The sequence below is a fragment of the Punica granatum genome, chromosome 6 (genome assembly GCF_007655135.1).
Source record: "Punica granatum isolate Tunisia-2019 chromosome 6, ASM765513v2, whole genome shotgun sequence".
NCBI classification, from domain to species: domain Eukaryota; kingdom Viridiplantae; phylum Streptophyta; class Magnoliopsida; order Myrtales; family Lythraceae; genus Punica; species Punica granatum.
The window spans coordinates 13994410-14019938 of NC_045132.1; the positions used below are offsets into that span (position 1 = coordinate 13994410).

The 25529-nt window shown below is 43.2% G+C and overlaps 1 pseudogene; it reads right to left on the bottom strand.

Annotated features, from left to right (window-relative positions):
- Positions 1–278: 278 nt before the first annotated feature.
- LOC116212167 lies at positions 279–12642 on the bottom strand (annotated as a pseudogene).
- Positions 12643–25529: the final 12887 nt, after the last annotated feature.

Here is a 25529-nt window from a genome sequence, read left to right on the forward strand (position 1 = left end):
TGAATCAAATTGATGGATTTTTGTTGATCACGTGATTTATGTCCAATGGGCCTCCACGAATTTGCTTGAGCCCGAACCTCTTGAATTAGGCCGTTGAGTTCATCTTTAAACTTCTTTGCTCGTGCTCGCGTAATCGGTCCAATTGGAACTTGAACTGGATCCCTTGAAGTCGTGCTACGATTTGCATCATTCCCCTCCTCTTGAAAAGGATTTGTCCTCAAATCATCACCTACATCAAAAGGAAGCAAATCAGAAACATTAAAAGTAGCACTTACATTGTACTCATCAGGTAAGTCTAGTTTATAAGCATTGTCATTGATGCGCTCCAGGACTTGAAAAGGACCATCTCCTCTTGGAAGCAATTTCGAGTGTCTTTGCGCCGGAAATCTCTCTTTCCTCATATGCAACCAATCCAATCTCCGGGTTCAAAAATCAGCTTATGACGGCCCTTGTTGGCGTGTTTTGTATACTGCTCCGTTCTTCGCTCAATGTTGAGTCTTGTTTTCTCATGAATCTGCTTGACAAATTCAGCTTTCTTTTTGCCATCTAAATTAACATGCTCAGTCAAAGGTAAAGGAGATAAATCCAATGGAGTTAAAGGATTAAATTCATAAACAACTTCAAATGGTGAAAATTTAGTAGCGGAATGAATAGATCTGTTATAAGCAAACTCAACATGTGGTAAACACTCTTCCCATGTTTTAATGTTTTTTTTATGATTGCCCTCAACAAAGTAGACAAAGTTCTATTTACTACTTTCGTTTGACCATCAGTTTGTGGGTGACAAGTAGTAGAAAATAACAGCTTAGTACCTAACTTACACCACAAAGTCTTCCAAAAATAGCTCAAGAACTTAGCATCTCTATCCGAAACAATTGTTCTAGGCATGCCATGTAACCTCACAATCTCCCTAAAGAACAAATCAGCAACATGCGAGGCATCATCCGTTTTGTGACATGGAATAAAGTGTGCCATCTTAGAAAATCTATCCACAACCACAAAAATTGAATCTCTCCCACGTTTAGTCCTAGGTAATCCTAACACAAAGTCCATTGAAATATCAATCCAAGGCTCACTAGGAATTGGTAAAGGAGTATACAAACCGTTAGGCTGCACTCTGGATTTAGCTTGCCTACACGTAATGCATCTACCACAAATTCTCTCAACATCTCTTTTCATATGTGGCCAATAGAAGTGTTCTTGCAAAATAGCTAAAGTCTTTGCTACTCCAAAATGTCCCATTAATCCCCCACCATGTGATTCTTGCACTAATAACTCTCTCAAGGAACAATTTGGCACGCATAACTTATTCTCTCGAAACAGAAAGTCATCATGCCTAAAGAACTTACCACAAGGAATTTTCTCACAAGCTCGATATTCCTCACAAAATTCATGGTCATCAGCATATAAATTTTTAATGTGCTCAAAACCAAGCAATTTTGCATCAAGTGTAGAGAGTAATGCATACATGCGAGAAAGTGCATCGGCGACCACATTCTCCTTACCTTGCTTATACCGAATGACGTATGGAAACGTCTCAATGAACTCCACCCATCGGGCATGTCTTTTGTTTAGTTTGTGTTGGCCCTTCAAGTGTTTCAAGGACTCATGATCGGTGTGTATCACGAACTCCTTAGGCCATAGGTAGTGCTGCCACGTCTCTAAAGCTCGAACCAATGCATACAACTCTTTATCATAAGTTGGATAGTTTAAGGCTGCACCGCTTAGTTTTTCGCTGAAGTAAGCAATTGGTCGTCCTTCCTGCATGAGAACTGCACCTATACCAACACCTGAAGCATCACATTCAATCTCAAAAGTTTTAGAAAAGTTAGGTAAAGATAATAAAGGAGCGTTGGTCAGCTTCTCTTTGATTAGCTGAAACGCCTTCTCTTGTTCTTCTCCCCATCTAAATTCAACGTTTTTCTTGATCACTTCAGTAAGTGGTGCTGCTATGCTACTAAAGTCCTTCACGAACCGCCGATAGAAACTAGCAAGTCCATGAAAACTACGAACATTACTTACACTTGTGGGACTAGGCCACTCTTGGATTGCACGTACCTTCTCCTCATTAACCTGTATACCTTGTGCACTAACAACAAATCCCAAAAAAACAAGCTTATCGGTGCAAAAAGTACACTTCTTCATATTAGCAAATAACTTTTCCTTCCTAAGCACATCTAAGACAGATTTCAAATGTACCTTATGATCAACTAAGTTTTTGCTGTAAACTAGTATATCATCAAAGTAGACAACCACAAATCTACCTATAAATGCACGCAAAACATGATTCATAAGTCTCATAAAAGTGCTTGGAGCATTAGTCAAACCAAAAGGCATAACTAACCATTCGTACAAATCGTATTTTGTTTTAAAGGCAGTTTTCCATTCATCTCCTTCTTTCATTCTAATCTGATGATAACCACTCTTTAAATCAATTTTAGAAAATACACAAGAACCATGTAACTCATCTAACATATCATCTAAGCGAGGAATAGGATGACGATACTTTACCGTTATGTTGTTGATTGCTCGGCAATCAACGCACATTCTCCACGTCCCATCCTTCTTAGGTACAAGTATTACTGGAACAACGCATGGGCTCAAGCTCTCCCTCACGTACCCTTTCTCTAACAACTCCTTTACCTGCCGTTAAAGCTCCTTTGTCTCCTCAGGATTGCTCCTATGGGCTGGTCGGTTTGGAATTGTCGCACCGGGAACAAAATCAATTTGATGTTCAATCCCTCGGATTGGAGGTAAGCCATGTGGTGTTTCCTCGGGAAAGACATCCTCATACTCCTGCAAAAGAGAAACAACAGAACTAGGAAGAGAGATATCAAGTTTGTTAGTATTGAAAAATGCCTCTTTGTACAAAAGTACAATCATCGGCTGATTTAAAAACATTGCTTGCCTAATTTCTCCCATGTTTGCATAAAAATTCTTTTGTTTTCTCTCTGATTTTCTCTCAATGGCCGAATTTTGATTTTCTTTTTCTCTTTGATTTTTCTCGGCCTCTCTCTGATTTTCACTCTTTTTCTTCTGTTCACTCTCTTTCTTTTGATCACTCTCTTTTTGCAATCTCACTTGATCCTCATATACTTGCTGCGGAGTCAATGGTACAAGAGTGATTGATCGTTGATTAAGTACAAAGGAGTATTTGTTCGTAAAGCCATCATGCTTCACTCGTTTATCAAATTGCCATGGACGCCCTAGCAACAAGTGTCCTGCTTGCATCGGTACTACATCACACAACACTTCATCTTCGTATTTACCGATTCGAAATGCAACTAACACCTGCTTGTTCACCCTTATCTCACCACTATCATTCAACCATTGCAGCTTGTACGGCCTAGGGTGCTTCACCATGGGCAGTCTTAATTTTTCCACCATTGTTGCGCTTGCGACATTAGTACAACTACCACCATCAATAATCACACTACATACCTTGTCTTTGATGTAACACCTAGTGTGAAAGATGTTCTCCCGCTGCACTTCTTCAACTCCTTTTGTTTGCAAGCTTAATGCTCTCCTTGCCACCAATGTCAATGCATCTGGAGCTAAATATTCCTCTTCGGGAACGTCCTCCAATGAGGGCATGTCATCGGTGTCGGAATCTTCAGTGTCGGTCACAATGTCACCATTGTCTCGCATCACCATGACCCGCTTGTTTGGGCATTGACTTGCTATGTGTCCCCTGCCTTGGCATTTAAAACACTTAATGTCACGATTCCTGGAGGTAGAAATGTCGGTTTTACCTTGAGGAACATGGCTGGTTGCTTCTTGCTTTTGCTCGGTTTTCACCATCGACGTGGATTGCTTCTCATCTTTCTTCCACTGATTCGGTTTCCAAGTGGATGTGCTTGGACTTTGGCTTGCACGTGTATTGCCTCTCCTCTTGAACTGGTTCTCAATCTTGATGGCCATGTGCACCATATCCTCCAACTCCACATAATGTTGTAATTCCACGGCATTTTGAATTTCTCGGTTCAATCCAACCAAAAATCTTGCCATAATAGCCTCTCGATCCTCCTCTATGTTAGCTCTAATCATGGCCACTTCCATCTCCTTAAAATATTCCTCTACACTCCGGTTACCTTGCCTAAGACTTTGTAACTTATTATACAGCTCCCGGTAGTAATAACTAGGAACAAATCGCTTCCTCATCACCCTTTTCATTTCCTCCCACGTATCTATAGGTGACTCTCTATTTCTTCGCCTATTTATCATCAATTGATCCTACCAAACAATTGCATAATCCGAGAATTCAATTGCTGCCAGTTTGACTTTCTTCAGCTCGGAATAACTATAACAATCAAATACAAACTCCACCTTTTTCTCCCACTCAAGGTATGCTTCGGGATCACTCTTTCCTTGGAACGATGGGATTTTCATCTTAATACTACCCAAGTTATTATCTTCCCGATTCCTATCTTCTCTAAACCGCCCTCCATGTCTCCTATTACTAACAACCGAATCTCGATCATCTTCATCAAAACCAGCCCCATAAATCTCTTCATCTTCAACCCTCACTTCCCTCGGTTGAACTCTTTCCCTCCTACGTGAATTAGGAGCGTTTCGTGGCTGCTCCACACGTTTATTCTCTATCAGATCTATCCGTTCATGAACCTGCTCAAACTCCAACCGCATCACACGCCTCATCTCACTCATCATGGCCTCTATAAGTATTTTCGAATCAGCCAATTCCGTTGCACCTTCGGGAATACTCTTAGCACTATTGTGAGACATGATTGCTGCAAAATAAAGTTAGAAAGAATGGACCTCACAATTCTCTCCCTTACGTGTTTACACTCAAGAATGTGAATCACTCTACACTCGTGTTTTCACTCAACAAAATATGTGGCTTTTAACCCTCTAATATTCTCACCGCTCTTGCCTTTTTCCACTCGACAATTCTCTTTCAGTTCCTTTGGAACTAAACAACTCCAAATTTTCCAGCAACAATTCACCAAGAACTCATCAAGGAAAATTAATGATCAAAGGAAATTTCAGGAAGAAAAGAAGCAAGAGAAAAGGCAACTACTATGAAGGATTAAATAAACCAGAATGTTATATGAAATTATGGGATCAGAATCAATGCAGATTACAAAGAACGAGAAATAACAACTTTAGAATGGTCTGATGTAAAAAATTTGGATCAAATTGACAATGATGTCTTAATTCTTTTCTTTTGATCCTTTTTTTTCAGCTCTGTATTTTTTTGGCCGATTTTTTTCTTCTTTTTTTTTCAGCTCTATATTTTTTTTTTCAGCTGTGTTTTTTTTTGGCCGAAATTTTTTTTTCAGCTCTTTTTTTTTCTGCTAACAATCCGCAAAGAACAAAACTCGATGAAGCGAAACTCAGCAAATTGAAACAAAAAAAAATGGATAGGATAAACCCGATTTGGAGCCTGATTGCTCTGATACTAAATGATGCGATTCCCGCCAAGAATGACGAGACCCGACAACTAAAGGAACCCAAGATCGTTCCACGATCAGATTTGATTGACGAACCCTCGACCCGTTGTTTACTACAAAAACAAGAACCTTGGTATAACTGACCTCAACCCGTTGTTTAATGCGAAACAAGAACCTCGGTATATAAGAAGACGCCACAAACGGTGATGGAAAGCCGCTTGATAAGTCGATGAAGACGCCACAAACGGTGGTGGAAAGCCGTTTGATAAGTCGATGATGAACGCCACGGAAACTTCCGATAAATTCGATTAGTTCTTCAAGAACCAAAGAGAATACTCTCACAATTTTCTGAATGTTCCTTTCATTAAAAATTGACTAAGATGAATATATATAGACATAAAGTAATCATAATCTGGTCATATCTCCTCCTATAGATAAGGAAATTAAAACCAAGAATATCGATAGAGATATGACATAATCTATAAAGATATAAAATCTAAATACCCCTAGAATATCTCTATGAGATTTAAACTTCAAACAAATCTGATGTTATCTTCTGTTGATCAACTATTCTAGAAGCTTCCTCAAACACTTGCTGAATTTAGCCTTGTCCAGAATCTTCTATAACTTGAATCAAATTGATGGATTTTTGTTGATCACGTGATTCAAGTCCAATGGGCCTCCACGAATTTGCTTGAGCCCGAACCTCTTGAATTAGGTCGTTGAGTTCATCTTTAAACTTCTTTGCTCGTGCTCGCGTAATCGGTCCAATTGGAACTTGAACTGGATCCCTTGAAGTCGTGCTACGATTTGCATCACTTCCCTGTTTAGGGCTTGTAGTGTTGTGTTACTATTTGCCCTCAGACTTGTAATTGGAATTAAAGGCGTATGCTTCGAGTATGGTCAGATCACATGGAATATGGAGAGGACTGGTGCAGGCGTTCGGATTATGTTTCTTGTCGAGTTCAATCACCGACTATAGTACCTTTTACCTTCTCAAGACTAAAACACTGATGCTGTATGACTTCTCGAAATTCTTATTTACATTCCAAACACTAATGTTGCATTTGGACCTGAGATAGGAAGCAAATAGAGACTGGGACTCGAGAAGACTGCAAACCTATGAATTTCCGGTATCCTAGTCTTGTGTTTAGGAAGGTTTTAGTGAGGTTAGAGAAACAAGCAAGTTAATGAGAAAGAAGGAAGAATTAAAAAGGTGTATCCCTTAGTAAGGGGATAAGCCTCTCACTAGGCATCTTGCTCAAGCATGCACTCTACTTTTTAGAAGCTTCTTCGTCCTAGTTAATTCACTTGTTTCTCTAGAGTTATCTCGAATCGTTTTCAAAGAAACTTTTTTTGAAAATGGCAAGATCCTCAACAGTGGCAAGCACATAGCATAACTTGGCTCCTGGTATGAGAAATGACTACTTTGTTATTCCTAATTTCATTCACCTAAAAGAGAGAGTATTTAGAATATAATGAGGGCGAATACCGGAACAAGAGTATTTTATTGGAAGCTCAAACTTGCTCAACTTCTAGGAGAAAATGGGTTCATATAAGCAAAACCTTACAAACTAGGGGTGATCGGTTCCGGGTACCCTATATTTTTCATAATACCCGAACCCTACCCTGTAAGGGACAGGTTCCAAGATTTTGGAACCGGACCTTACCATGTTGAATCATGGAACCGGAACCTACCCAGAACCTGTATTATATCACAGGTTTCGGGTAACCTGTTGGAACCTGTAAATTTTTTTTTCTCGCTAAATAAAATCGAAAATGTCACATACATAATCAGTAATCACGCCAAATAGAATATCAACAAAATTTAGATTAATCCACAACAATGAAATAATAATATGTCTCATCAATCCATCGACAAAATTGAACATCCATAATACGATATTACACAACAAAGTGCCTCTGCTTTGATTCATTAGAGGAGATAGTAACTTTACTCTTTCATCTTTTTTTTAATAAATAACCGGTTCCGGGTACCCTGTAGGTAGGAACCGGAACCGGAACCGATTTTTACAAGTTCCTAATTTTAATACCGGGAACCTACCCTATTTTCAATACGAGCTACCCGGACCCTACCCGTTAGGGTAGGTTCCAACCGGTTCTGAATATACCTGGTACCCGTGCACACCCCTATTACAAACTATTACATCACTGTTTACATAAGATCTTGGACCATACATTTCAATTATTGTATTGTGAGCATACTAAAGTTCTATTATTACGGACACTGTTATTCGAGGTTGTTAAGATTGCAATCCTACCTAAGATCAGAAGGGAGTCGTGGGATTGAGGATTGTAAGATCCTACTTATAATTAAAAATATATATATAAATAAAATGTATACTTTTATGTCCATCACGACTCCTATTTGCCATCACACGATTCTTATTTACCATAAAAAAATTTATGTTCATACGATGTCAAGTTCTGAAAAGAGCAATAACCAATAATAAGTCATTAGAAAAACACAAGACATCATTCACAAGCTACCAAAAAGCAAAATGACATTACCGGATAGAAGTAGCAAGTAACAACAAATAAAGAAAAGCAAGTCACATGTTATCGAAGTCATTGTGAATATCATCGCCATTAACACCGATGTCGTCATCATCCTTAGGATCAAAATCATCTTCTTGGGGAGTTACAAGTCATCAACTATGGCACTTAGGGCTTGATATATGAGATTAACTTGCATGGGCTTGGACCAATTTTTATAAAAATTATGTATAATGTAAGATTGTTAGGATTGCGCCGATCCTAAGATTCTAGGAGTCGGATCGAGATCTCACTAAAATCCTACAATTTAGATTCTCGGAGTAAGAATGGGATCGGAGGCTTGCCCATGGATCGTAAGATCTTAGGAGTCGACTTGAGATCCCAACAACCTTGCCATTATTGCAATAGTACATTACGCCTTCAGTTATATGAACTAAAATAAAATCATTATAATTAAGAAACAAATTAATTCTAAAATACTAAATTAAATTAAAAAAATTAGAAATTTCGAAAAGAAAAAAGGCAACAAAATTATGTGGTATTGCATTTTTTTGACATCTCGGCTGCTTGAGAGTGGACGGTTTGGAGGCTTACTTCGAGATATACGTGAATTTTGTTACATGACCAGGTTGTCGCCATGCAGCATTACTTATTGGTCAGGAAACTCGTGTGCAGTTTGGTTGTCAATTGTGCATTATCTTTTCTGGTTGGGGTTACTGGTTGTCTACTTGTCCATCTCGGGCAGGTCTTTTGCTGTTTGCTGATTTTTCTGAGGCCTCTATACCTCGTTTTTGCAATGTTCAGTTTATTTTCTTGTATTTAGGGCTTTAGGAAGCAGGCCGGAATGTCCAATACCTAATTTATTATCAGGAACAGTATTTCCTTATCGGGCCTGATCAGGCCTCGGTCCGAAAGGCCCATGGGACGAAGTGTCCAATACCTATTTCATTATCGGGAACAGTATTTCCTTATCGGGCTGGATCAGGCCTCGATTCGAAAAGCCCATTAAGGACCAAAATTGCAACCAAACCAACGAGTGGGCTTTTTCTTATGGAGTTGGTCCATAATCAAAAAGCTCATTCTACAAATCAAAAGGGTCCCCAGGACACGTTTCGTCATCCGGATAAAACTCCGGATAGGATTTCTCCAATCCTAATTCGGCGGTTGGTGACGACTAGGATAGGACATCTCGGAGGATTGGACCGGATTATCACTTAAGGTTCTAATCCGGCCCTTTGGGTGGGTTTGGCCCGGATAAGGATTTATTTTAGATTGAAATGACAATTATGCCCTTGTCATTTAAGCCTAATTGCACCCAACCCACATATTCATCTTCCTCTTCGATAGCTTCAGACGACAACGTTGACGTCGACAACATTGACGTCGATGAAAATTCCTAAAGGTAGGAGTATTCTAGTGCATATAAAATTAGATGTGAACAAAGTATTAGATGAAGTTTCACAATTTTGACTCAATTGTCGTATGCCATTTTTATTAGGTTGTTATTATCTCGTAGACGCGAGGTATACTAATGGTTCGGGCTTCTTGGCTGCATATAGGTGTGCAAGATATCACCTATCGGAATGGTCAGATGGTCTTACACTGAATACACCTCAAGAGTTCTTTAATTTGAAACTCTCAGGCTAGAAACATCGTGGAGAGATGCTTTGAGCTCCTTAAAACGCGTTGGGCCATACTAAGAAGTCCATCTTTCTATCCCATACGAACTCAAGGCAGAATCGTCATAGCATGCTGTCTTCTTCATAATCTTATAAGGAAAGAGATGAGTGTTGATCCTATGGAAGAAGATCTGGATGCGAGTTAAGTGCCACCCGAGGATCATGTTAATACAATTGATACATCAAATGAGTGGACCTCTTGGAGAGATAACTTAGCTATAAAGATGTTCAATGTGTGGCTAGCATGTCGAGGATGAGCTTATGTTAATTTGTAATTTTGATCAATCAACTATCTTAGTATAGATTTGTTATCATGTGATTTTGATGGTACTTAAATTGTAATCAAGAGACTTCCCAAGTTTCGTGCTTGTTTAATTGGAAAATATTCATCACTTTAAGATTATTTACTAGTTATTTCAGTTCTTTATTTTTTTTCTATTTGTTATTTTTCTGATAGACATGGAGACAGACAATAGTAGCAAAAGGGGATGTCAGCACCTAATTTTGGTCCATCGGCTCCGAGGAGGGCAAAATTGTCATTGCCTAATTTATCACATTTTCTTTAAAAAAAAGAAGAAGAAAAAGGGTCAAGTCGGTCAGAACCGATCAGAGCCGGTCTGACCGATGGGATGGATGGGCAGGGTCGGTTAGGTTTGATTTGACCGACCGTTGCACCACCCAAAAAAAAAAGAAAAAAAAAAGAAAAGTCAAACGCAGTTTGACTTTCCCTGTTCTTCTTCTTCCCGCAGCTCCCGGATTCCCCTCAACGGCCGGAAGTTAATTGTCGGCTGATTCTTCGGAAATGGGGAGGATTTCCCTCAACGGCCGGAGCTCTCTCTCTCTCTCGGGATTTTTAAAAGGGGGATCGGCGGCTTAGCAATGGGGGGGATTCGGAACTCACAGGAAAGAAAAAATCCCAAAGCTCATCAATTCTCTCCAGAAAAAAGAAACTCGGAGCTCGAAGTTTGAACGGCCGGAACTCGAAGAAAACCTTGGCTCCCTCGGCCCAACTCCCAGCCGAGCCCGTAGCTCCTCCACCGCTTGACTCCCCGGCTGATAGGCTCACGAACCAGAAATTGATAAGAAAGAAGGGTGGAGGGTAGAACCAACAAAACTCACTCGATAAGATGACTCGCCACGAGTAAGAAAAGTCGGGTTGATTCGCCACGCTCAAGGAAGAATGATAAGAATCGGGGTTTTCGCCACTAAACAAGGAACTTGTTTAGATAAGAAAGAGAAGAAACGCTCTAAGCAATTTCATTCAAATATTCATCAAAGTCTCTGTCTTTTTCTCTTACAATAAGGTGTATATTTATATAGAGGGAAGACACCCCCTGGACTATAAAATAGGAAATTGATATCTGATATCCTCTAGATTACTTTCCTAAAATAGAGTAATGTAATAATCTGAAATAAGAAACTTAAGATTGCCGACTCAATCTAATATAGGAAATAATATCTAAATTAAGGGAAACTATATCATAGAAATATTATCTTCTCGTAACAGCTGAAGTCTTTTAAAATATGGGCCATCACTTCGGGCTGGACTCCTCGTCTCCTATTTCCAAGCACTTAAGTAAGGTAAAGGGCCCGGGGAGAGTTGCAACAAGCTTCTCGGCCATGGAACGAGTGATAGAACCCGACCTAGATATGGCCTCGTCTTGGACTGCATTCTTGGGCACATCATCCCCTCCCGGTTCGGAAGGATTTGCCCTCAAATCCATATCTTCTTCATCTTCAAAATACGGAGATAGGTCCCTCACATTGAAGGTTGCTGAAACATTATAATTATCGGGCAACTCAATCTTGTAGGCATTGTCGTTAACCTTCTCCTTGACAAGAAATGGACCCTCAGCCCGCGGCATCAGCTTACTCTTTCTCTTACTTGGAAACCTCTCCTTACGAAGGTGAATCCAAACAAGATCACCTGGATCGAAATGAATTGGCTTCCTTCCTTTATTCGCGCCCTGAGCATAAGCTGCGTTTTTCTTCTCAATCTGCTTCTTCACTTGCTCATGCAAAGCTTTGATCTGCTCGGCCCGTTTCTTGCCATCGAAACACAATCTTGAACTGGTTGGTAAGGGTGCCAAATCAAGGGGTGTAATAGGATTGAAGCCATAAACCACTTCGAAAGGAGTCTTCCTAGTAGTGCTATGGATGCTCCGATTATAAGAGAATTCAACCAGTGCAAGGCAAGTATCCCAACTCTTCAAGTTTTTACTCACAGCAGCTCGAATCAAAGAGGAGAGAGTACGATTTACCACTTCTGTTTGACCATCAGTTTGCGGATGACATGCCGTACTGAATAGCAATTTAGTTCCACGCTTCGCCCATAAGGTCTTCCAAAAGTAACTTAGGAACTTAGGGTCCCGATCAGACACAATGCTCATACGAATACCATGCATCCTCACCACTTCTTTGAAGAACAAATTAGCAACATGGGCAGCATCATCGGACTTGTGACATGGAATGAAATGAGCCATCTTAGAGAAGCGAGCAACTACTACCAGAATCAAGTCTTTGCCCCTCTGAGTCCTTGGTAAGCCAAGTACGAAATCCATGCTCAGATCAATCCATGGCTGGTCCGGTACTGGCATAGGCATATATAGGCCATGGGGAGCCTCCTTGCTTTTTGCCTTGACCTTTTCTTCGTCCACCTCGACGCCCTGCTGAGAGATAACAAAGCCAAGAAAGACGACTTTGTCCTAGCAGAATCGACACTTCTTCATATTGCCATATAACTTCTCTCGTCTCAGAATTTCGAAAACTCTCCTAAGATGCTCAGCATGCTCCTCAAGGGTCTTGCTATAGACCAAAATGTCGTCAAAGTAAACAACGACAAAATGGCCAATGAATTCCCGCAAGACATGGTTCATCAGCCTCATAAATGTGCTAGGAGCATTGGACAGTCCGAACGACATAACCATCCACTCATATAGACCATGCTTGGTCTTGAAGGCTGTCTTCCACTCATCTCCCTCCTTCATGCGGATTTGATGATATCCACTTTTCAGATCGATCTTTGAAAACACCATCGAACCATTCAACTCGTCAAGCATATCATTTAGTCGAGGAATGGGATAACGATATTTTACTGTAATCTTGTTGATGGCCCGACTGTCGACGCACATTCTCATGGATCCATCCTTCTTGGGCACCAAAAGAGCTGGTACAGAACATGGGCTCATGGACTCCCGTACATAACCCTTCTCAAGCAATTCATTCAATTGCCGTTGCAGCTCTTTCGCCTCATTCGGATTGCAACGATATGCCGGTCAATTAGGCAAAGCCGCTCCAGGAACGAGATCAATTTGATGCTCAATCCCCCTAATCGGAGGCAACCCTTCCGGCAACTCCTCAGGAAATACATCAACGAACTCCTTTAAGAGAGCCATGAACCGAGGCGGAAGAGAAACCTGCTCTTCAGGTGTGGCTTCCTTCATGAACAGAATGAGAACTAAGTTGAAGTTCAACAAAGTCCTCTCAAGCTCCCCAAGAGTCATCACCAAGCTTTCTTTCTTCGAGCCATTGGCACTCGGACTCTGGTCCTTCTGCACTTGCTGTGGACTAAGCGGTGCTAGGACAATGCTCTTCCCATCCTTGGTGAATGAATAAGTGTTCTTGTATCCATCGTGCAAAGCCCTCCTATCGCACTGCCACGGTCTTCCCAACAGAAGATGGCTTGCACTCATTGGAACCATGTCACATAATACTTCATCTTTATAGGTCTTCCCAATTGAGAATGGAATACAAACTTGCTGAGTGACTCGTACCTCGCCTTGGTCATTCAGCCATCTCAACTTATAGGGGCATGGATGCTTCGTAGTAGCCAAATTCAGCTTTTCTACCAAGGTAGCAGAAGCAACATTAGTGCAACTCCCACTATCAATAATAATCCCGCACACCTTATTTTGGATGGTGCACCGAGTTCGGAAGAGATTCTCCCGCTGTTCTTCTTCCAGCTTTGCTTCAAAACTCAAGACTCGACGAATCATGAGCATCTCGCCCTCATCGGCAAACTCTACATTCTCTCCCTGCACACCTCCAGAAACTTCCTCATCCACCCATTCATCTTCACTCTCAATCTCTTGAGTGCTCTGGATGGTCATCACTCGCCGATTTGGACATTCGGAAGCTATGTGTCCGAATCCAAGACATTTGAAGCACTTGATATCTCAGCTCCGAACAGGGTGTTGCGGATCAGTGTGCCTCTCCTTTCCCTTTGTCGCCTCAGCTTGAGGCCTTTGAGAGCCTCCTACATTCTTCTGCTACGCACTCCACTTCGAAGAGGATCCTGAACTAGCAGCCACTGGTTTTGGGTAAAGCACCCGCGATGCATTGAGTTTGCTGCGTTTTCGCTGTTTTTCCACCTTATTGGCCAGCGTAATCACATCTTCCAAAAAGACATAGGGCTGCAACTCCACGATATCCGCAATTTCCTTGTTCAAGCCACCAATAAATCGAGCAATGGTCTGCTCCCGTGGCTCACTCAATTCGCATCTCATCGACAATATTTCGAACTCCATGACGTAATCTTCAACAGACATACCTCCCTGACGAATACTCAACAACTTGAGGAACAAGTCTTGCTTGTAGTACTCGGGCACGAATCTTCTATGCATGATGCGCTTCATCTCCCGCCAACTACGAATCCCATTTTCCCTATCTCTTCTTCGCTGCGCTTTTAAGTTTTACCACCACAGATTCGCATAATCGGTGAACTCGAGGGCAGCAAGTTGGCACTTCTGGGCTTCGGAGTACTCATAGCATTCAAACACCTTATCGACGCGCTGGACCCACTCGAGGTACTCTTCAGGGGAACTTGTGCCTTTGAATTGTGGAATCTTTAACTTGAGATTGGTACCGACTCCCCTTTGCTGCCTTCGTGGAACCGGCTGCTCTTCTTCTTTAGGAAGTTCATCCTCCAGGTCAGCTTCATCTTCCACTCGAACATTCCGTCTAGGAACTCGATGTGCACGTTGCGGAGGAGCAGGCACCACAGCCATTCGATCAAGAGCTTGGATCACTAGATCGAGTCGTGCAGAGAGCTCCTCTTGCCCACGCTGAAGCCCAAGGAATTGGGCTTGCTCGAGTGTGAGTCCCCTCGGAACCTGATGGACGTTTTCCTCATCCATTGTGTTTCCCAGAATAATTCCTCACTAAACACTCGTGTATACACTCCTTCACGTGTTTCACTCGGCCAACAAGAACAGAACCTTAAGCTCTGATACCAAATGATAGGCTCACGAACCAGAAATTGATAAGAAAGAAGGGTGGAGGGTAGAACCAACAAAACTCACTCGATAAGATGACTCGCCACGAGTAAGAAAAGTCGGGTTGATTCGCCTTGCTCAAGGAAGAACGATAAGAATCGGGGTTTTCGCCACTAAACAAGAAACTTGTTTAGATAAGAAAGAGAAGAAACGCTCTAAGCAATTTCATTCAAATATTCATCAAAGTCTCTGTCTTCTTCTCTTACAATAAGGTGCATATTTATATAGAGGGAAGACACCCCCCTGGACTATAAAATAGGAAACTGATATCTGATATCCTCTAGATTACTTTCCTAAAATAGAGTAATGTAATAATCTGAAATAGGAAACTTAAGATTGCTGACTCAATCTAATATAGGAAATAATATCTAAATTAAGGGAAATTATATCATAGAAATATTATCTTCTCGTAACAGCTGAAGTCTTTTAAAATATGGGCCATCACTTCTGGCTGGACTCCTCGTCTCCTATTTCCAAGCACTTAAGTAAGGTAAAGGGCCCGGGGAGAGTTGCAAAAAGCTTCTCGGCCATGGAACGAGTGATAGGACCCGACCTAGATATGGCCTCGTCTTGGACTGCATTCTTGGGCACATCATTGGCTCTCTCTCTTCCGTCCCTCGCACGCGGCTCATCCTTGGCGCCGACACCATCGCCCGACCCGGATTCTTCCGCGGCTCGGCCACCCCTCTCTTTCTCCATTTTTTTCGTTTTTTTTAATCGGGTCCAAATCCCCTTTGTCCAGATCCCGTGGCCCAACAACCACCCCTAGCGGCGGTCCAGTCCAGCGGTAGCGACCCGGTCCATCAGCGTCCAGCCCAGCCCAGTCCAATAGCCCAACCCGGTCCTTCAGCAGCCCAGCCCGACTCAGCAGGGATCCAGCCCGGCCCAAGCCAGCGACAGCCCGTTAGCGTCAGCCCAGATCGGCCCAGTCCGAAGCCCAGCCTAGTTCGGCCCAACCCAGTCCGGCCCAATCATCCCTCTGCAGCCCAACTGCCCGGCGTTTTTTTATTTTTATTTTTATTTACAGAATCATCCCTCAACTTCCCGAACTAGGTAAATCCTCTACTTAGTGGCATGTTTATGGCTCCATTTCATAATGTTTATGTTTGCTTGGATGAATATGAAGTGAAATGAGTGTTCTTGGGTCGCGTGGGTGATCGGATTTTTCCCGAACTCGATTTTACGAACTTTCTATTTTGTCACATTTCAGTCCAGAGGACGTATTTTATTTTATTCAGATCTGCCCCGAACTTCAAAAAATTCTTGTCAATCAAGTCTCAGTCATTTTACTATTTTCCAATCAGTCGTGAAATTCCCATAATTTTTTTTAAGCATCCCTAGGAACTTTTCAAGTTGTTTCAGTTTAGTCCTGGGGGAATTTTTTTCTTTTTTTTTTGCTTTGTTTTCAGATCTGTCCCGATTTTCAAAATTCATTTCAAATAAGTCCTAAGACATTTTCGGTAATTTTTTTTACATTCCCCATTTTTAGAATTTTCAGATCAGTCCCCAATTTTTTAGAATTTTCAGATCAGCCCCCAATTTTTTTAGAATTTTCAAATTAGTCCCTAATTTTTTTCAGAATTTTTCAAATCAGTCCCTGCTCTTTTAAAATCGTTCAATTCAGTCCTCTGGACATTTTCTATAATATCCGGCCCTTTTCTACTTGGATCACCCACCGACAATGTATGTGCCCCATTTAAATATTTCATTTTTGTAATTATGTGACTATGTCGGAAATTAGGGTTTATCGGACGGTCAACTAATGGCTATCTCGACGGCTCGAAATCCGTAGACTAAAGCATTCGGCAAGTTTTTTAATTAACCTAAAATTCTACACACGGGATAACCGGGATGTTAAATTTGGTTAAATTATTTCTTTAATTGGGTTGCACGAATTGATTAATAATTTGTAATCGTGTCGACAGTTCAAGAACTGTTAGTCATGCCCTTTTCAAAATTCACAATTTCAAAAGCACCGAGATACGTACAATGTAATCTTGATTTTCATGCACATACATATTTACCGATTCAAGGGCATGATTACCGGTTCTTGTTCTGCCGCGACCCTAGCATAAGTTTGTGCATAGAATTGGTCAAAACATGGAAAAATAAATTAATCACAAACTCGGCTTAAATAAAACATGGGCAATAGTCAATTAGAGGGTTAGGTTTTTGGGTTTTGAGTGAAAATACTTTTAATCTGTAAAAGCCATATTGTCACGCTACAGAATAATGTAAAAACAACCCATACATTCGAGACTTGACTATGGACATCACGTCTATCGGGTCCGTTAAAATAATGCCAAATGCTACATACCCTATTCATCATCCTATTTGTTTGCTTTAGGGTAGGATTTGTATGCCAAGATACCCCGGATAATAATTGATTAACTCACGTAAATTCGACAATAACAAAATCTCATTGTTTGTTTATTTGCACTTACTTATTACATTTTTACACTTATTTGTTATGCGGGTCGAGCCCGATCCTTTAGGATACGATTCACTGGGTCCAATGCCCATAACCTTCGATCACAGGGTCCAATGCCCCCATACACCGAGTGCGCATTTAATTTAATTCCCGGTCTTTTCCAAAATCATACGGTGAGCATGAGTGAAATAACGGCCAAACGCGAACCGACCGGGATTCAGTCATTGTAATTTATCTTTTATTTGAGAGAACAATGTAAGGGTTTTATGATGCATATTTATTCATGTAATAATCCCGGTCGGAAAGTGGACGACTCAAGTGTCTATTCGAATTTACGGTGTCAAAACGCGTAAGATGAGCGGAACTTAATTAAGCGGTAATTAAATAAAAAATGGCAAGCCTAGACAAGCTAGAGTACCGATAGGGCATGCGAGATATAAGCTCGCATGTAACAGAACCCCCGAATTCGGAACCTCGGGTTTCGCAGACCATATGCCTTAGCAATTAGGTGTACCCCGTACCCCTAGACCCGGGCAACTCACCGGCCCTCGACCTTCGGGCCGTAAACAGGTAGTGGCGACTCATTCTCACGTGCATCCGTCGCGCATCCTCGGGAAGGTGGACACTCCCGAGCCGCGTTGCATTTAGGCGCGCGCATGCATGCCCCGACGAGACAAAATTCGGGTGCGCACAGCTTGGCGACTCCACTGGGGATACTTAGAGGGTTCGGGCTCGTTCCCGCTTGCTTTGTTTGCTTGTTTATTTATCGCCTTTCGCAATCTCCCGCTTATCTACTTTAAGCACTGTGCGCACCTGAATTTCGTCTCGTCGGGGCACGCATGCGCGCGCCTAAATGCAACGCGGCTTGGGAGTGTCCACCTTCCCGGGGACGCGCGACGGACGCACGTGAGAAGGAGTCGCCACTTGCCATTTTACGACCCGAAGATCGAGGGCCGGCAAGTTACCCAGGTCTAGGGGTACGGGGTACACCTAAAATGCTAAGGCAATGGTCTGTACAGAACCGAAAATTCCGAATTCAGGGGTTCTATTACGTATGGGCCTATATCCCACACGCCCTTTCGGTACTCTAGCTTGTCTAGGTTTGCCATTTTTAATTTAATTACCGCTTAATTAGGTTCCGCTCGTCTTATGCGTTTTGACATCGTAAATTCGCAGAAGCACTCTGACCGTCCACTCTCCGACCGGTATTTTACATGAATGTATGTATAATATAAAACCTCACATTGTTCTCTCAAATAAATAAAAGACAAGGTACAATGACTAAATCCCGGTCGGTTCGCATTCGGCCATGATTTAACTCATGCTCACCGTATATTTTTGGAAAAGACCGAAAATTAAATTAAATGCGCACTCAGTGTATGGGAATTAGATCCCGTAATCTACGATTGGGGCGTTGGACCCCATGTGAATCGTATCCTAAAGGATCGGGCTCGACCCGCATAACAAAAAAAATGTAACAAGTAAGCGCAAATAAACAAAAAATGAGATTTTGTTATTGCCGAATTTACGTGAGTTAATCAATTATTATCCAGAATATCTTGGCATACAAATCTTACCCTAAAACAAACAAAAGGGATGATGGATAGGGTATGTGGCATTCGGCATTATTTTAACGGACTCGACAGACATGATGTTTGTACTCAAGTCTCGAATGAGTGGGTTATTTTTATATTATTCTTTATCGCGACAATATAGCTTTTACAGATTAAGAGTATTTTCACCTAAAACCCAAAAGACATAACCCTTTAATCCGTTTTTTTTTTCATGTTTTAACCCGTTCTAAACACAAACCTATACTAGAGTGACGGCAGGACAAGAACCGGTAATCATGCCCTTGAATCGATAAATATGTGTGTGCATGAAAATCAAGATTACGTTGTACGTATCTCGGTGCTTTTGAAATTGTGAATTTTGAAAAGGGCATGACTAACAGTTCTTGAACTGTCGACGCGATTACAGATTATTAATCGGTTCGTACAATTCATTTAAAGAGTCAAGTGATTTAATTTAGCCAAATTTAACGTCCCGATTATCCCGTATGTAGAATTTTAGGTTAATTAGAAATTTTCCGAATGCTTTAGTCTACGGATTTCGAGACGTCGAGATAATCATTAATTGACCGCCCGATAAACTCTAATTTCCGACATGATCACATATTACAAAAAAGTAAAATATTTAAATGGGACACATACATTGTCGGTGGGTGATCCAAGTAGGAAAGGGTCGGATATTTTAGAAAATGTCAAGGGGACTGAATTGAACGATTTTAAAAGAACAGGGACTGATTTGAAAATTCTGAAAAAATTGGGGACTGATTTGAAAATTCTAAAAAATGAGGACTGTGTAAAAAATTACTGAAAATGTCCTAGGACTTATTTGAAATGGATTTGAAAATCGGGACTGATCTGAAAATAAAAAAAATGGCCCTAGGACTAAACTGAAACAACTTGGAAAGTTCTTTGGGATGCTTGAAAAAGAATTCTGAAAAATCCAGGATTGATTGGAAAATAGTAAAATGATTGGGAATTGATTGAAAATAATTTTAGGGTTCGGGGAAGATCTGAAAAATAAAATAAAATGCGTCCTCTGGACTGAAATGTGACAAAAGGGAAAGTTCGTAAAATCGAATTCGGGACAAATCCGATCACCCACGCGACCCAAGAACACTCATTTCATATAATATCCATCAAGCAAGCAATAATATTCATGAACTGGGCCGAGGCCCGTTAACCGGAGGCGGTCGGGATCGGGGGGCAGCGGCGACGACGGTGCCGCGGGAGGCGGTTCTCTCCCCTGGACGCTGCGGCGAGGGCCGGGATGGACGCCGGTGACGGTTTTGGACACCGCCGACGCTTCGCCGAGGTCGATATGGGCCTCACCGGAGTTAAAACGGTCGGGATCGGGGAGAATTTTGGGGTTTTCGGCGAGGGTTTTCGAGCTCAATCGATCTTCAAATCCGCCGAAACGAGAGCAAATTGTTCGATTCCTTTCACTGGGTCGTGTTCCTCCCCTCTCGAATTAACTTTCTGTTCATTTAATCTCAATTCCATCCCATTTTCCGTTAAGATTTCGGCCGATTTGGCCGAAAATCGCGGTAATCCGATTCGGGGCTTCCTGGGCTGGCGGGGATCGCGGGCAGCCGGCGAGCGCTGCCCGGCCCCTGCCAGGCCTGCCCAGTCTGCCCGCATCTTTTTTTTTTAAAAATTAAATGGCCGGCGGGTCACGGGCAGCCGGTCAACGCTGCTCGGCCTGCCCGGGATTTGAATTTGAAATTTTTTTTATATGATACATATATATATATATATTTAATTTTAATTAATTAATTAATTAATTAAATTAAATTATTTTTTTTTAGAAAAGGTAATAAATTGGAAAAATGACGATTTTGCCCCCTGGAGCCGATGGACCGAAATGGGGTGCTGACACGCACTTTTATTTCTCGCACGCACATTGCATATCATACTAGATTTAGGTACCTACGAGTCGCGTCCCACGATCGATTTTAGGAAACACAAGTTAGATAGGGGTTCCGAGTAAGGGTACGTCGCACGGTTGGACCGTCGATTAGGCCCCCAAAGATCCCCGCTCGATTTCATGGAATTGACACCCTTGAATTGGGAGCCCCATCCTTACGTAGCACGGTCCCTGTAGTACTAAAACCATGCATTCTGCAGGAGCTCCACGCCATCCTCCAACCCGACTCCAACAACAGTCCTTGAGTCGGCCTGCGCGCCAATTTGAATCTTTTCAGTTCTTGAGAGAGATGTGCGATGTATACTATTCATTAAGCCGTGGGCATTTTTTATTTTCTGCATGCATGCATCATCCAATTTCAAAATTAGGGTGTCATTTGTATTGACTAGTCTTAAGTCGATTTTCCTTTCATCTTGGTAAGGGATGTCACGCCCGGTCTCCTGCCCGCGCCTCGACAGAGTCACACCACCGCTCGAGGAGATTACCCGTATATGGAGAGCATTACGCCCAGTCGACCGCCGTTACATCTCTACGTTCGTAAGGGATATCCCTTTGCTGGCTACTCGGCAAGTTGATTGGAATTTCCTCGAAGCCGCCATCGCATTCTGGAACCCAAGTCACGCCGTCTTCGACATACAGGGTACCGAGCTCACGCCAACCATCGAGGAGTACTAGACAGTCATCGGTCGAACCGCAGTTGTCCACGGCATTGTAGAACCCAATTTTCACACCGCCCGATCAACCCTAGTCTCACGCCTACTCGGGGTTCCCACGACTGGTTTGAATGCTGAACTCGCATACTCCGGCAGCACGGAGATTGCAATCGAGAAACTCCTCTTTTTTATTGAGTCCCGAGCGCATAGGGTCCAGAGGGATTTTCTTCGAAAAGATTTATGTCATGCTGTTCTATTGCTAATTTTTGGGACCCTCTTATTCCCTCGCTCGCATAGTCTCGCATAGTCTCGAAGGGCGTGGTTATGAGGTAGCCCTCGTGGCTGAGACCATCCGGTCCCTCGACCGCGTCTTGAGAACATGCGACTGAAGGATAAGAGGATCCCCTATGCTTTTACAAATTTGGCTCCAAAGTCACGCAAACCCTCTGGGTCTGATGCGCTCGATTATGTATTTTAATGGTCCAGAATCAATTATTCCTCGATTGCTACCCCTCTTGCGTGTGGAAGAACGCAAGGTCTCTGAGTGGATCAAAATTTTTCGTGAAATAGCACCTAGGGGCTTCAAGTGGCGTGCTGCGTGGATGCCACTAGGACCCATGGCCCTTAGGTGTCCTGATTTTTATGGAGTCCCACTCATGAGTCATGTGGGGTCCACCACTTATTTTCCGGCGCGAGTAGTGAGGCAGCTCGGTGGCTTACAGATGGTCCCCGAGGACACGGCGCAAACTAGATTTGAACATACTTGGTGGGAGGATCAGACACCCGCAGATCCCCAAAGTAATGTCGAACAGATCCTAGATGCGTGGCTAATTGTGATTACCGAGCTTCCATACTTCCCCGAGCATCCGACCCTTGATGAGCGAGATTTCCAGGCTACAGAAAAATACATCATTCGCTTCTATCGATGAGGTCCAGCAGCACACGAGGATCTCGTCAACTCTCCGCGAGTCGGAGATGGCGGGTCACCCGGCGCAACTCCCACTCCGATTATGGCCATCCAAGCCGAGCTCACTCATTTCAGAGCCGAAAGAGATCGTCTTCGTCGAGAAATCGCAGAGAGGGACGAGCAGCTTGTTGATCAGCGTCAACTACGGAAAGAGCTCGCCCAGACCCGTGTCGAGCTACAGAGGTGCGATCAGGAATTGGCACGAGCAAACGCCGCTTTGGAGAGGTCCAGGAAAAGGGCCCGTGGGGGTACATATACACCCTAGGATAGACACCCCTGCCAGACCCTCGAACTAGGACTTTCCATGGCGACGGTCGCTTGCACCTCGGGCACGTTGGAAAATCGACTTAGGACTTCAATTTCAAAACTTGCATTGTACTTTGAACTTATCGAGTCAATGTGAATGACAACATTAGTTTTTGGAAAACTCACGCATCGCATGCATCCTACTCATTTATTGTTTTGCATAACAACTAACATCTCACCATACAAGTGAGTGAAGACCTCCTTCGCAGGTAGACTAACCGCGACCTTTACTCTTCCCCCACGGCAAGGCGAGCCATGGCTCGAGGACCGATGCACCTTCCTTGGCAAAGCTAGCTTCTCTCTAACTCCACGCAATCAAGCGTCATCGCGTGATCGTACACATCTCTTCGCGCAACTGAGCACATCCATCAGCACAACCGAGTGCATCTTTCCGCGTCGTGCGAGCATGCCTCCACCTTACCCATGCACACACCCCCGGCACGCTCGCACGACGCCCACCAGGCCAGTTCGCTTCCTTACACTCTTGCATTGAAATCCTGAACAGTTTATGCTCTTTCATTGTTTTCTTTTCCCATTGCAGGAAATTCCCAACAAGAAGACAGCCTGAATACTGAGCGACCACAATTGAGACAACAAACGTCTCTCATTTAGCTCCTTGGGATTTCAACACTAAGTCCCCATCCTTGCTCCACAAAGCAAGATCGCAAGAAAAATCAGAGTCACCGCTTTGCAGTGCCCTGCACTTTTCCTCAGCATTGACTTTGCTTTTGCATCACTTGCACTTTCTTATTGAGCATGTATTTACTGCATTGGGCTTTGGTCCCGCATCGGGTTCCGGCCCCGCATTTATTGCATCAGGCTTTGGGCCCGCTTTTGGGCTTCGGCCCCGCATCGGGCTTCGGCCCCACTTTTGGGCTTCGACCCCACCTTTGAGCTTCGACCCCATATCGGGCATCGGTCCTGCATTTACTGCGTTCGGGCCCAGGCCCAGCATTTACTGCTTTTGGGCTCCAGCCCAGCATTTACTACATTCAGGTTTTGACACCTCGCATTTACTGCTTTCAGGCTCATCTGAAATCCAAAATCGACTTGGATTCAAATTCATCCAAGCGATACTCCGAGGAGCAAGTCTAATCCTTTCGCTGCAAAGACCAGAAGTGACAGCTCCACAAGCAGAGCATGATCCAACTCTCGATCGCAGGAGATACCAGCAAGATCATGCCTCTGATCAAAGAATGGATCTCATCCACCTCTATTGTGGTCGCCGATTGAACGCGGGGGCAATATGCGCAATCTTCTTTAAACTCTCTTTTGCTTTAATTTAAATGCATTCCCCCAAATAGGCTTTCGACATGAACAAATCCTTCAATGGAGCATTATGACAGTCTTTGCGACGCCCTATTAGTTCGGTTGGACCTGTTCGACTCGCCTGTCCTCATGAGACTCGACTCCTCGTGCCTTCCCTAGGATGATTGCGCATGCTTACTCGCAACTAGGGAAAATATGCTCATGTTACTTTAGTCACGGTCTAGCCACTCAAGAGTAGTGATGACTAGATTCCCAGAAAACAATGTCACCTACACGTGGCACCCCATGGGTCGCGCGCGGGACAAAAAGGGATTTTCCTATGGGGCCACCTCATATTTCTTACCACATATTCCCCGCATAATCGCCTAATGCATTGTTTTCTTTGTCATCCTTCACAGAGGCACATTGACCACAGGCAAAGAGTGATGCACGAATTCACGCTTCCTTGAGAACTTGTCTCGGACCCTTTCCTTATACTTTGACGAGGGAAGTGTCCGACGATGAGGTACCCCCTATGAAGTCGAAAACAAGGACAATCGAACGAATCACTCAGCATTGATGCAACCGTCTTCCTCGAACATCCAGTGGCTTCAACAGCGTGCACCCTCCAAGAGGCACGCGCTGTAAAGAACAAGAGATGATCGGAGACATCACACCAGGCGCCTACCACGGGCCACTTCAACAAATGAAGACCGGGGCATTCCCGTTCAACATTCGCGCCGAGACAACCTCGGTTCCCTATTCCACATTGGGCAATTTGACATTTTCTTTTCCTAGACAACAGGGGAAATTCACATGTAATGCTTGCAAGGGCAAATGACACGAAGTTCGACTTCCGAATGCGCGAGAGTCAAACTTCCAATAAAGCCGATCCTCACAAAATAGGGCTAGTAACACACAACAAGTCTCCACGAGGCGAAGCACACCAAAGTGGCCTCGGCGATGCAAAATCGTGGAGTTTCAAACAAAGACATGGGGCACAAAACAAACCCCAACTAAAAGAAAAAAAACAGAGCAAAAGAAGGTTGAAAAATCTGCCAATGAAGAAAGAGAGAAAAGACGGGGGGAAAACCCGCCAATGAACAAAACAAGGCACCTCCGAGATTAAAACTCCGGCACCGCCAATTCGAGGAAGAAATCAACAAACCCCGACAAAAGGGGAGCAGCAGATGCAACTCCTCGATGGAGACAGAACACAACGCACTCGGAGGTCGAATCCTTCAAACCCTTCGCCCTTGCAAACTCGAGAGACAAAAGAATCGAGCCCGCTAGGTCGAAAACCCCTCGGGGCGACCTAGGCAAAAGTTAGGGCAAGAGAGAGGCACGACTGAAAATCCCGAGGCGGGCAGTCGTGGCAAAATGAGAGCTAATCCCCTTTAGGTTGAGAGGTACGGCCCCAAGGTGGGTAACCGTAGCAAAAGGAGAGTAAAATGAGAGATAAACAAAACAGTCACCCTAGACTCTTGCACACTGCGTGGACCAGGGATCCTCAAGGAAAATGGCCAGATTATCTACTCCAACACGATCC